Here is a 12,895-nt window from a genome sequence, read left to right on the forward strand (position 1 = left end):
CTTAAAATGCTCAGCAACATAATATCTATATCAAACTTAACAACTAAGGACAACATGGCGTCTCTTTAATGGAAAATCTGAGATGCATCGCAGGATGTACTTTTTTGTGGAAGGGTCTTGAGTGAAAGTCCCATAGGTTGGTTAAAGTTTATAAAACAGTAAAACATGATTTCTCAAAATGTGATCTATCTGCCAACCTCTTTTATTAGTATTGCCTGCAACACTTATTAAAATACAGATTCCTGCTGACCAAATGAGAGTACCTAGAGATGGCCCGTAATGCTTTAAGAACTGGCATATGAGAGCAAAAATGAGTTACTTTTTTTTTTTTAATTGTGCCAGAGGTTAGAATTGGAACAAACTAGTAAATGGTAAAGGAAAGTAGTTTGAGCTCAAATGGAAGGAAATTTTGTAGCAATTATAGCAACCCAAAATTGGACTTTTTTATACTTTGAAGGTTTCTATCATAAACAGGTATGATGTCAAGAATGTTGTAAGAGAATACTTGCATTGAGTAGGATATTGGACTATGTGACCTTAAAGATTCCTTTGAGCCAGGATTCTCCACCTCTCTTAGTGCAGTGTGCTAAGACAATGAGTAATGTGAAGTTTCTATTTCCCATTTTCTCCTCTTTGGCTAACAATATGAAATGATAGTGGTATGTATGCTTTTGCTAGGTAACAGTAAAAATGAAGAAATTCAGAGAGCTGCATTCCCAAGGGCACATTGCACAGGTTAATACGTACTGTTTTCATTCAGTTTATTTCCAGGACTACTTGCCTCTTATTCCCTCTTGCCTTACTCATCTTCCAACCCAAATTCCTCAAATGTTAATGTGTAACATATTCTTGTACCACTTGAAACGTGCTTTCTGTCTGTTTAGCCCTCTTCAGAATAACCCTTCTCCCCTACCTTCCAACTTTACTGTTTTTTTTAAACTTTCATTCAGCAAACACTTATTGTACATCTATTCTATGCCAATAATTAATTAGGTATTGGGAATATAATCCCCATCCCTAGAGAACGCAAAGTTTCAGGATTTTAGTCGATAGTAGACAAAGTAAAAAAAAATCAAGTATAATAAAATGTGTTATAAAAGATGTGTACAAGGTGCTATGAAAGTTAAGATAATGGCACCAAATGAAGCCTTAAGGCTGAGGCTCCCTTCGAGGAGGTGGTGATTTTTCAGCTGTCTTAAAGGATGAGTATGAGTTTACTAGTAGCTGGACAAGTGAAGATTTTTCTGTGCATAAATAACAGACACCTGTTATTAACATTGTTATTAAAGAAGTTTGTCAATCAATCCCACCATCTAATTGCTCCCTTTTCCTCCCCCATTTATACAATTGAGGTTGGGGTTTGTTACGGGCCCCCAATTTTTAGGTAGGAAGCAGTCTACAGGAAGCCAAGAAGGTTGGTGGTAGAGTGGAAGGGGTATCCCAAAAAGTGGAGATTTGAGAGCCAGAGTAAATTAGATACTAGACTAACAGAAAGGAACTGTTTGACTTCTTTCTGAAAGCATCATTATAATCCATTTTTGAATTTATACTATATAGATATATTGAAATACCCTATTTAAAAACAAAATAGAAACAATTAAAAAGATAAATTCTGAGACAAATCCTTACATTATAAAGAATTAGTTCCTATTTTAAAAATTAAGTGAAAGATTTAAAATAGTAACATCCCACTTCCTCAGTCTATCTGAATTGTGAATCAATTTACAAAATATACTTTATTTGCAACCTGTTCTGGCATAATTATTACATATATTTATTTAGTTTGACATTTTTATATAAATACAATCTTTTTGTTGTGCTGCTGATTCTAAACCCACATTGCTCAAATTTGATTTGATTTCTCCTTAATAGAATTATTTAGTATCTTTTTTATAGAGACAACTGCCTGTTGCTATTATTTTTATTAGAATGATAATGCTTAGATTTCCTTTAATAAGTAGTTTAGCATGGCATATTGTAGTCAGCAAGCTACAGCCCACAGGCCAAATCCAGCTTGCAACCTATTTTGGTATGACTTGTGAATTAAGAATGGGTTTTTTAAATGGTTGGAAAAAAATCAAAAGATGAGTAATATTTCATGACACACAAAAAGTATATTTAGGTTTCTATTATATTTAGGTTTTATAAAATATATTCCAATAATTCCAGCTGAAATATTAGAGATAGTATCAAACATGTTATTTGACAGATGGGAAGCTTAAGTTGAAAATTGATGAAGGGATTTTTATAAAACTTTTTCAAAGTTTTGTAATTAGGTGGTAACAATTCAGAAATTTGTGACTCATGTTTTCTGATTTTAAATTGAGTATTCTTTCTACTATATCATACTGCATCTTTATTTTAAAATATCTTTCCTAATTGTAAAGAAAATCACTCATTAGAAGGTATAAATTAATTGATAGTATCAGTTTGAGTCTTAATAAAGTATTAACTGACAGAAAATATTTCTAACATGATTTCCCCTAATGCAATTTCTTTCTATTATAACATTCCAGTTAAATATTTTATGAGATGCCCAATGTAAAATTTTTATTAACAGATGAGGCAAATTTTCAATAAATTGTAGGAGTTTTCTTGGTTTATTCAAACATTTTATGACAGCTTGATTTATAATAATATAATTAAATTTATTTTCAAATATTTTTTTATCTACTGAATTTAACATTGTAGTATTCAATATATAAGTCATTTCATCTGCCATAGGTATGGTAAAGTTTCCTTCACTATATCATACACATCTATAATAGAATTTTCTTTCTATTTCAAAAAATGCTTACAGAGTTAATCAGTTTTCCCCCTTACCATTGTTATTTATGATCTGAACTTATACATTTGTTGCAGTACTTTTTTATCTATCAGATTTATCTGGAATTGATTTTTGGTTCTTTCCAAAATAAGAAATCACTTCTCATGCTACATGTGAAAAAAACTATGCAAAGATGCACTTTAATTATTTACTGTAATAACAGTTGCTTTTCTCATGTTTCTGTTTGCATATTATTTATTCCTGAATGACAACAAACTAACACTGAACAATATTTCTGCTTCCATAATGCTCACTAAATGTAACGTTCATTAGGATTTCAATACTTATACTGTAAAACATACTGTTCCCTCACACTCCTCTTTAATTTTATATAATTAACAACTGCCTTTTTCCTTTTTCTGTTGTTTCAGTTAAAGGATCAAGAAAGTTAAGTCTGCCAACAGATCTTAAGGCTGATCTTGGTACGGTAGGCAAAAGCCAACAATTTTAAGTTTTGTTACATTCATTTGGCTGAACATTTTAACCAACCAGTCCATGAATAACAAGTTTCCTAGATGGCAGTGTTTAATGGCTTTCCAAAAAGCCTTTCTTAAAAATCACCATACAGTTCTGTTGGCAGCATTCAACATTTTGTTTGTTAATCATTTTACAAAATTATGTTTCATAAATCATTACACACCAAGGTATATAATGTTTTCGGGTTTTATTTTTTTATCATGAGAATGGTTTTAAACATTAACTAGTCATGCATATGGACCCTTGTGACTGTAACCATGTAAATGAACATCACTTTTTCCGGAACTATTTTTCCCATTTTGTATATTAAAATCATTTAGAATTAATGCTATTTAACAACAACAAAGTCCGATACATAAAAGAATAGAGTTCTCTCCATTTAAGAAAGTTATAGAAGATTTTATTCACTTTTAGTTTATTTTTTGTGGTGGTTAAGAGCTTATTCATAATTCTAGCTCTGAAATAAATAGGCTTTCATAAATTTTTCTTTCAGAACTTTTATCTGCTTGTGCCAAGATAATTTTTTTTCTGAAATTTAATTGAATTACTTTTATTTTCATCTCCTTTATTCTGACTTACAGTCATAGCATTAAATCCTACTAATGTCATGGTTGAAATAAGAAAAATACAATAATTAGTCTTTGCATTATTTTTTAGTGTACAAAGCTGTTTCACATACATTATTTTATTTGACTTTCTTAGCAACTCTTTAAGATAGTTATCATTGTTCCCAGTCTTTTTTTTCAGAGTAGAAACTGAGGTTATATTGTTAATAAATTGTAGAATTAAGATTTTAACCTAGATCACAGAACATAATACCCAAAGTTTATGGAGCATATTCACATACCTCATCTCATTGTATCTAAATTAAATAACTTTTAGTCAAATAGTTTGTTACATTCAAAATCTGATTACATATCATCTTAGACGAATTTGATTAAATTGGACAATTACGTTATTGTATTTTTAAATGCAAAGCACTAACATATTCAGTATTATTATTAGTTTAATATTAACAAAATTGTTATGAAGTTAATTAGTATTTTGCCAATGTAATTGATGTCAGAGGAAGAATCAACATTCTAGTTCCATTTATTGACCTCATATTACATGTCAGACATTATGCTACATAATTTGTACAAATTATCCGAGATAGATCAGTAATATTGTTCCCACTTTACAAATAAATTAAGGCTATGAAAAATTCAAATTTGTCTAAGGTCATACAACTATAGCAAAACTGAATTTAAATCAGGTATATATCATTGCAAAACTTATAATCTTATAAGTACCTATCATTTTGTATAGCATGTACTGTGACAAATGTCAAATGAAGACTAAAGAATGAGAATGCTTTTCTCTAGAAAAATATGCATTCTGATATTTATTCACGTAATTTCCACATAATTTCTTTCCTAGAATGTTGAAAAGGAATAATAAAAAAAATAGAAGATTCTCAGCCCACTTCCATATTTATTGGAAGTAGCAAAGAAAGCTCTTAGTTTTAATTCTAATCTGGAGGTCAGTTAGGCATGATTGTTATTAATAAACATATTAATAAACAATTCCTAAAACTGTCAGTTGCCAATTATCTCCTTCCCAGTTGCTTCATTCTATTTTTACACATACTTTAGACAAAGATGATTATGAAAACTCACGTATATAAAAGATAAAATAGTCTAGTGCTTATCACTTTACTAAAGGATTTTTTGCAATTAAAAGTATTCACAATAGGGCTTCCCTGGTGGCGCAGTGGTTGAGAGTCCGCCTGCCGATGCAGGGGACACGGGTTCGTGCCCCGGTCTGGGAGGATCCCACATGCTGCAGAGAATAAAATTTCATTAAATCCCTATTTCTAAGTATGTGGTCAATGTAATTTCATTTTTAAAACTTGTTTCCCACAAATCTCCAGAAAAAAAATTATAAGGATTCTGAAAGAGGATAAATGTCTTTATGTATGTAAATTCTTCCAATGTAAAACCTTGGTGTAAAATATATCCTGGGTTGCTTGTAACATGGTTTTAGGAAGAATATTCTCCAGTGGTGTATAATCCTTTAGTGAAGGAGGAAAATGTGTAAGAAGCTATTGTAGTACACCAAATAAGGACCAAAGTAGGATAACAACAGTGAAAATGAAGAGGTGTTACCATGGGAGACTTTACAACTGGGATTGGGAACAGTGAGGGAACAGGGCTGGTAAGGCATAGGAAATAGGGGGAGTCAAGGATGACTAGAGTGCAGAAAATGGAGAATACCATTCTCATGGAGAATACCTGGTTTGAGAGGAAAGGAAAATGAGTTTGAGTTGCTCAGGGACATTCATGTTAACAACTCAGTGAGCAATTAGAAATGTAGGACTGTTTACCATATAGCACAGGGAACAATATTCAAAATCTTACAATAACCTATAATGAAAAATAATCTGAAAAAATATATATGTATACATCATTTTGCTGTACACCTAAAACTAACACAAATTGTAAGTCAACTATACTTCAATTAAAAAAATGAAAAAAAAAAGAAATGTAGGGCTAGAGTGTAGAGGGGAAATCTCAAGCCCAAAGTAATAGATAACAGTCATCTGTGTAAAGGTATTAGTGACTGTGTATATGAGCTGTTCACTGAAGACAAAGGAAAGATGACAACGTGTTGGAGAGATTTGGGTACTAATGTAATAACTTCTTTGTTACAAAAATCCTTATCTGGAGTGGCGGTATAACAGTAAAAGTAGAATAATAGTAATAACAGTAAAAACCTCATACGTTGGACAGTTATGCAATTAGAACCCTCAAGTTGTTAGCCTTTTATGAAGTAGTTACCAGAATCATGGTAAATTGCTTTATTCCCTAACATTTTAACATTCAGTGAGTGAAAAACTGTCTTGTTTCTCAATTTTTAACAAAAAATACAGACATTTCTCTTTCTTAATAAAGATTTTGAATTAATGACCTAAAAATGAATTGATAATTCAAACCCTGAATGCACATAATCCAGGGGCTGGCACAACGTTATGAATATAGTGTTATATATGCATTATAGAATACTGTAAATGAAACACAGGCCCCCATGAACCCTTAAAAATATCTACTACAGGATGGCCTCCAGCCAATGAAAAGATGCGTGGAGAGGCCATGGTCAAAGGACAAGTAGTGATAATTTAATTAATTTAATTGTAAAACTAAAGTTAAATGACAGTGGCAAATATTATTATAAACTAAAATGTAAACATAAAATCCATAATGATATAGAAATACTTTAACTTTTCTTTTTTCGAGAGGGAAAAGAGAGGTTAAAGTTGCTAACAAGAGTTAATATTTCTATAGCTAAGTGTGGTGGTTAATCGGTGATGAACTGAGAGCAAAGATAAGCAGAGGAAGAGGAATTATACTTAATTTCACCTTTCACGAGGGGAAATAAATTGACATTATGCATATATAGCAATTCAAGAAGAATTAAAATTATATCTTAAAGATAACCACTAAAAATAATTAATACCCCAAATAAATCAGGCAAAGTATAATACATATAAAAAAGAAAATAAGAAAATACAGGCCATATAGTGAAAGAAGCTACAGAAACTACAGAAGGAAAAAGAAGAAGGAAGAGGAAGAAGGGGGGAAGAGGAGGAGGAGAAGGAAGAGGAAGATGAAATGATCTACATAAAACTTGCAGAATGGAACACAGCCTGTTCCTGTTGACTGACCAGTCTTCAAATTCTACACTCTGAGCCTGTCAGGACTGCCCTGACCCCAGCTTTCTAACCTTTAAAAACACCAAAAATATTGTCCCTGCAACAATTTTTACTGGAGCCAGTTGCCGTGCCATACTCAGATTGCCCTTAGCCACAATACCCACAAAGTTCCCACCTATAAGAGGAATGGGAGCCAGTGGGTGAAACCTCATGCACTCCAGGAGCACAGTGGAGACATCACAGGTAGGGATAGGGCTCTCGAGCATGATCACACTGTCCTTTGCAGGAGTTGGAAAGATGGGGTTTGGGCGCTAACCCTGGTAACCTTGAGAATTAATCATGCAGCCACTTTTGTGAAGTGGTCCCCTCTAAAGAACAAATTTGCTGTGGAGAGTGAAAAACAATTCATTTCTGTCTGTCACTTGGATATAAAAATGACGAGTGGGTAAGCAAGCACATTAAAAAGCCAGTTCATTCACTGTCCTTAGTTTGGACTGGTATCTCCGTGTTTTGCTGACAGCAGGATCATGTGACTTCAAATGCAGAGTGCTTCTACATACAATTAAAAAGTGGATGAAAAGCCAACCAGTATACCATGGAGTAGCAAGATGCATTTTGGTTAACTGATGTCACAGTTTGGTGGCACTGGAGGCTGGGTCCCTGGTTCAACTTCTCTACCACTGGGAGCCTGAGTAAGCACCACGTGCAGTCCTGATGTCTCAAATAGTGTTCGGGCTGCAATCTGAAAACAGAGTTCCTGTCACTCCTGAGTGTATTATTTGTCTCAGAGAACAGTGTTGTAGCTGCTGGCCAAGAATGCTGCCCAGTGCTTTTTAACTAAGATGACCATGGCTGCTTGACCTTAGTCTCCAAACTAGACATTCCAAAACACAGCATCCAGCACATGTTAGCCATGTAACATTTCCACAACATAGACAAGAGTCACAATCAAGGACCATAATACAGCCTCAGAGATGCTACACCGGAATAGCATCACTCAAGTACCTATTTGCAAGGTAGACAAGCAAGATGATCAGAAATTTTGCCCTATAGGAATCAATGGAGCCATGATGATTTGGGATTTCAAGACCTTAGAGTCCTCCACCCAGGGCCTTCAACTAATATGAAGCTGAGTGAACCTCTATGATCTAGCATGACAGACTACAACTGACTGCAGCTCTGTTTGTAACTTGCAAGATGGTGAGGAAAGCCAACCACAAGGAAACACTAAAAATGCATATGCCGATATCATTTGAGTGTTGTTTGAATATAACTGGTGAAAATGTTGGATTTTTAAACAGTCTTTTAAAGTTTTTAATCTATTTTTTGTACGTTTGGTTTTTGGCTGTTTCATTCCATTCTAGACCAAAGCTTCTCTTTAAGCAGTTCATTATGGAAAACTGTCACATTAACTTAAGAAGGGGGTTAGTATGTAAATTGTCTCCCAGAAAATTAAGTAAAAATACTAAATGTGTTTTTTTAAATGACAGAACTATAATGAAATGTCTCTGTCAATAGACATAAAAAGTGAATTACTTTACTTACAAGAAAAAGGCTTTCAGCATGTATAACAAAACAAAATTCACAAGAGAGACATCTAAAGCAAAGTGATTCAAAGGCTAGTAGTAGGACATATAAGACAACTACTAGCAAAAATAAAACAGGAGTTATGATGTTAATATCAGCTGAGTTCAAGGCAAAATACATTAAATTAGAAAAGTGCTGATATTTATAGTGCTGAAATGTACCATCTACAATGAAACTGTTTACAAATTTTAATAAACCAAATAATGCAGGATAATAATTACATTTCTTACAGTTCTTGATGTACAAGAAACATTAAACAGAAATGTGATAACCATAAGAGATTCTAACATAATTTAATGACAACTCAAGGAGGCAAAAAGTAAGAAAAACCATATGGGAACAAAGAAACATAATTTACTTGGAAGATTTATTTAATATATCCTGAGCTTTATACCTTGAAAATGTGTTATAATTTCAAGTGCCCACTGAAAAACTTATAAAAGTTAAACCAATGTTAAAACCACAAAGAAAACCTTAATACATAATAGAATCTTACAAACCACATTTTTAAATCAAATTAATGACCTAAGAAATTAAAACAAAAAAATAGAGAAAACAACAACAACAACCCCTACCACCTGCATGATTTTAAAACCCTCAAACAATTCTTGGCCCTGGTTTCTGACTTACTAGGTGAGTAGCTAGCTCTTTTTTCTTCTTCTTTTTTTTATTTTGGCCGTGCCGTGCATTTTACAGGATCTCAGTTCCCTGACCAAGGATCGAACCCAGGCCCACAGCAGTGAAAGCACCAAGTCATGACCACTGGACCGACAGGATTTCCCACTAGCTTTCTTTTCATAGCTCCTGCAATATCATGGATCAAGAACTCTGAAAATTATAGACTAAAGATCTAGAAACTAGTGGAAAGCAACTATAAAACTACTTATCCAGAGTAGAGAACAAAGAAGGGGGAGCTGGAGAAAAAATTCCAGACTACATAAAAAAAAAGTCGTGCTAAAAAAGACAAAAGTTAAGTACTACAACAGTTCATTCTATATGAAATTAATTTTATTAAAAGAATAACAAAGACTTATTTTAAAGACTTTTAGGATACTCAAAGGGAGCAATGAAACAATTTTTTAAAAGATCATGAAGCTAAAACAAGCACAAATGAAAAAGCCAATTAAGAATTGGATAACAATGGATGAACAAATAGAGACTATTAATAAAGAAATAGAAATTATAAAAAGGAACTAAGTAGAAATTCTGGAGCAAAAATTACAAAGGCAAAGTGAAAAATTCACCAGAAAGGTTTAACAGCAGATTTGAGCTGGCAGAAGAAAGTGGCCAATTGAAATTATCAACTCAGAGGAGCAAAAAAATACGAAAGAAAATGAACAAAGGTTAAGTGACTTGTGAGACACCATTGAGTATGCCAGTATATTATGGGAGTACCACAAGAAGAGAAGGAGAAAAAAGGGAAGAAAGAATATTTGAGGAAATGGCTGAAAACATCCCAAACTTGAGGAAAGATGTGAATCTCTACAGCCAAGAAAGTCAATGAGCTCCAAATGTGAAAAACTCAAAGAGACCCACACTGGGACACATTACAATCAAACTTTACACAAAGAGAGAACCTTAAAAGCAGCAAGAGAGAAGCGACTCATCATGTATAAGGGCTCCTCAATAAGATTAAAAGCCAGTTGCACATCAGAAACCATAAAAGCCAAAATGCAGTAAAATGACATATTTAAAGTGCTGAAAGAAAAGAAAAATGTCGACAAAGAATTCTATAACTGGCAAAATTTTCCTTCAAAAATGAAAGAAAAATTAAGACATTCCCAGATAAACAAAAGCAAAGAGAGTTTATCACTAGTAGACCCCCCCCCACACACACACACACAAGAAATACTAATGGGAGTCTGCTGGCTGAAGTGAAAAGACACTAGACAGTAACTTGAAGCCATTTAAAGAAATAAAGAACACTGGTAAAGGTAACTAACTAGGCAGATATAAAAGCCAGTATTATTATATTTTTCTTAACCCCTCTTTTGTTTCCTACATGACTTAAGAGACAAATGTATAAAACTGTTATAAATCTTTTTTAATGGGCATGCAACGTATAAAGATACTAAGGCAACAACAACATAAGGGGAGGTGAGGGAGCTCTATAAGAGCTGAGTTTTGTATGCTATTGAAGCTAAGTTGGTATCAATTCAAAATAGATTGTTATAAATTTATGATGTTAATTATAATCACCAGGATAACCATTTGAAAATAACTAAGAAATACACAGAAAAGGAAATGTGGAGGGATAAAAAAGATATATTAGAAAAAAAATGAATCAAAAAAGAAGGCAGTATTGGAGCAATTCAGAAAGATATTTTTTGAAAACAAATATAAAAATGGCAGAAGTGCTTCTTTATTAGTAATTATTTTTTAAAGTAATTAAATGGATTAAACTCACCATTTAAAAGTCAAATTGGCAGACTAAAAAGTATATAAGATCCAACTATACAAGAGACTCATTTTAGATTGAAAAAACAAATATATTAAAATGATAGAAAATGATATTCCATGCAAATAGTAAACAAAGCTTGGGTGGCAATATTAATACTAACAGACAAAGTAGACTTTAAGTCAAAAGCTAACAAAGAAGGAAATTATATATTGATAAAAGCATCAATTCAGTGAGAAGATAAAACAATTGTAAATAAATATGCACCAAATAGCAGAGTCCCAAATATATGAATCAAACATTAACAGAATTGAAGGGAGAATTAGACAATTCTACAATTGTAGTTGGAGAATTCAATAGGCTGCTTTCAATGAGGATAGAAAATTTACACAGGTGATCAAAAAAGAGGATGTGAATAACACTGTAAACCAATTAGTCCTAATAGACATATATAAAGTACTCTACACAATAATAATAGAAGACATATTCTTCTCAAGGGCTCATGGAACACTGTCCAGGACAGGACATATTTTAGGCCACAAAACAAAGACTCAGTAAATTTCAAAAGATTAAAATCATACAAAGTTTTCTCTTTAACCACAATGGAAAGAAACTAGAGTCAGAAATAAAGCTGGAAGGCTTCCCTGGTGGCGCAGTGGTTGAGAATCTGCCTGCCAATGCAGGGGACATGAGTTCGAGCCCTGGTCTGGGAAGATCCCACATGCCACGGAGCAACTAGGCCTGTGAGCCACAACTACTGAGCCTGCATGTCTGAAGCCTGTGCTCCGCAACGAGAGGCCGCGACAGTGAGGCCCAGGCACCGTGATGAAGAGTGGCTCCCGCTTGCCGCAACTAGAGAAAGCCCTTGCACAGAAACGAAGACCCAACACAGCCAAAAATAAATTAATTAATTTAAAATAAAAAGGAAAAGAAAAGAAATAAAGCTGGAAAATTCATAAAACTTGGAAATTAAATAGAACACTCTTAAACAACTAATGGATCAAAGAGGAAATTAAAAGGAAAATTGGAGATATTTTGAGACGAATGAAAACAAACAACTAAATCTATAGGTTACACCGTAGACACATCTCAGAGGAAAATTATAGGTATAAATGCCTACATTAAAAAGAAGAAGGCTCCTATTTACAATAGCCAGGACATGGAAGCAACCTCAGTGTCCATCGACAGATGAATGGATAAAGAAGATGTGGCACATATATACAATGGAATATTACTCAGCCATAAAAAGAAACAAAATTGAGTTATACTCTCAGAACAATGATCCAACTCTACACCTTAACAAACTAGAAAAGATCAGCCAATTAAACCCAAAGCTAGCAGAGTAAGAAAAAAAATAAAGATGAAAGAAAATAAAATAGATAATGGAAAATCAATAATCAAGCCATAAGTTGACTCTGAAAAGATCAACAAATTGACAAACCCTCACCTAGACTAAGAAAAAAAGAATATACAAACAGTTATAATCAGGAATAAAAGTGGGTACATTACTATCAACCTTACAGAAGTTAGAGGATTATAAGAGAATACTATGAACAACTGTATGCCAACATTAGATAATCTAGATGAAATAGGCAAATTCCTAGAAATACATGAATTAACAAAACTGACTTAAGAAGAAAGAAAATCTGAGCTTAGCTATTCAATGTCAAGTAAGGACATTGAATCAGTACTCAGAAACCTCCTGACAAAGAAAAGTCCAGGATGAGATGGCTTCACTGGTGAATTCTACCAAATATGTAAAGAAGAATTAACACGTATCCTTATCAAACTCTTGCAAAAATAGAGGAGGGAACCTTTCCTAATGCATTCTATGAACCAGCATTACTCTGATTTCAAACCTAGACAAAGAACACCCAAGAAAATAAAATTAAAGACCCATATCCCTTATGAATAT

General features: G+C 33.2%; 1 protein-coding gene and 1 pseudogene across 2 annotated transcripts in view; both read left to right on the forward strand.

Moving 5' to 3' along the window:
- The window catches only part of STXBP5L (syntaxin binding protein 5L), a 378,355-nt gene that overhangs the window by 319,381 nt on the left and 46,079 nt on the right, over positions 1–12,895 (forward strand). The window lies entirely within an intron of this gene.
- On the forward strand, positions 5,531–8,122 carry LOC112415980 (actin-related protein 2/3 complex subunit 1A pseudogene; annotated as a pseudogene).

The sequence above is a fragment of the Neophocaena asiaeorientalis genome, unplaced genomic scaffold (assembly GCF_003031525.2).
Source record: "Neophocaena asiaeorientalis asiaeorientalis breed wild unplaced genomic scaffold, Neophocaena_asiaeorientalis_V1.1 scaffold671, whole genome shotgun sequence".
Classification (NCBI taxonomy): Eukaryota; Metazoa; Chordata; class Mammalia; order Artiodactyla; family Phocoenidae; genus Neophocaena; species Neophocaena asiaeorientalis.